This window comes from Apium graveolens, chromosome 3 (assembly GCF_009905375.1).
Source record: "Apium graveolens cultivar Ventura chromosome 3, ASM990537v1, whole genome shotgun sequence".
Classification (NCBI taxonomy): Eukaryota; Viridiplantae; Streptophyta; class Magnoliopsida; order Apiales; family Apiaceae; genus Apium; species Apium graveolens.
Window position 1 is genome coordinate 149,073,289 of NC_133649.1, and position 1,385 is coordinate 149,074,673.

General features: G+C 38.4%; 1 non-coding gene across 1 annotated transcript; it reads right to left on the minus strand.

Moving 5' to 3' along the window:
• Positions 1–1,038: 1,038 nt before the first annotated feature.
• LOC141715326 (small nucleolar RNA R71) lies at positions 1,039–1,145 on the minus strand. Its single transcript, XR_012572092.1, has one exon. It is a non-coding gene; the product is annotated as a small nucleolar RNA R71 (small nucleolar RNA).
• Between the last annotated feature and the right edge of the window lie 240 nt (positions 1,146–1,385).

Genomic DNA, 1,385 nt, shown 5'->3' on the forward strand with positions numbered 1-1,385 from the left:
GTGTCTATTCAACTTCTATCTTAATTGTGGATGTTTGATAGTAGGGTATACTTATAACGAAAGTTAGCGTATACTAGTTTAATGTTATCTGATTAGTTGTCATCACCATCACATGCTAGGGTTAAAGAGCATAACTTTGAATGAAGTATTTAATGAAGTTAGAATCCCATGTTTATTCTCATATAAGTAATTCAATCGTAATTCTCTTAGTTAATGTTATTTAGTATAATCTTTTAGTTAAATCAAAACTCAAATTGTTATTTGTCTTAGTAGTGAGTGATAATCATACATTGTTGTATAGGTGCATAATCTGAACTTAATCTAAACCAGTCCCTGTGGGAATGAACTTGACTTATATCTTATACTACTTGCGAACGCGTATACTTGCGTATAATTTTAGCGCGTGTTTTTGCCCTAACAAGTTTTCGGCGCCGCTGCCGGGGACTCGTTGTTTAATTTAGTTTATGTGCTTGACATCAGTGGTCGTTAAAGTTCACTGACTCAGATATCTTACTTACAAGGGTACTTATTGTGTTTCAGGTACTCTAGAGAGCGTGTATATGAACGCGTTCTCAATCTCGTGAGGAAAAAGTTCTTGAAGAAGAAGTCTTTGCTGAGGAAAAAATTAAAGAAGAAGTTTTTGTTGCAATGGGAGAACCAACAGCGAATCCGAAGGCTTTGATGGATTTTTCTCAACCGAAGATTAATGACATTAAATCTAGCATTGTCAGACCAGCCATCGCGGCAAATACTTTTGAAATTAAGCCTGGCACGATCCAGATGGTCCATAACTCAGTTCAGTTTGGGGGTGTTCCAACAGAAGATCCCAATATGCATATTAGGGATTTCATCGATATCTGCGACACCTTCAAGTTTAATAATGTTTCTGAGGATGCTGTGAAACTGAGACTTTTCCCATTCTCTTTGCGGGATAAAGCGAAGAGTTGGTTACATTCTCTACCAGCTGGTTCTATTACGACTTGGGAGGATCTTGCTCAAAAATTCATTACTAAATTCTTCCCTATGGCAAAGACAACTGCAATCAGGAATGCTCTTACTCAATTCGCGCAACAATCAGGTGAATCTTTATGTGAAGCTTGGGAGCGCTATAAGGAGATGCTTAGGAAGTGTCCTCTTAATGGAATGCCTGACCGGATGGTGATCAATTGCTTTTATAATGGTTTGGGAGCAAAATCAAGACCTATGCTCGATACAGCATCAAGTGGAGCTTTATGGGCTAAGAGCTATGAGGAAGCTTATGAGCTGATCGAGATGATGGTTGTTAATGAATATCAGAACCCAACCTAGAGAATGCCACAAGGCAAGATAGCAGGAATTCTTGAGGTGGATACAACTACGGATATCACTGCTCAGCTAAAGGTGAT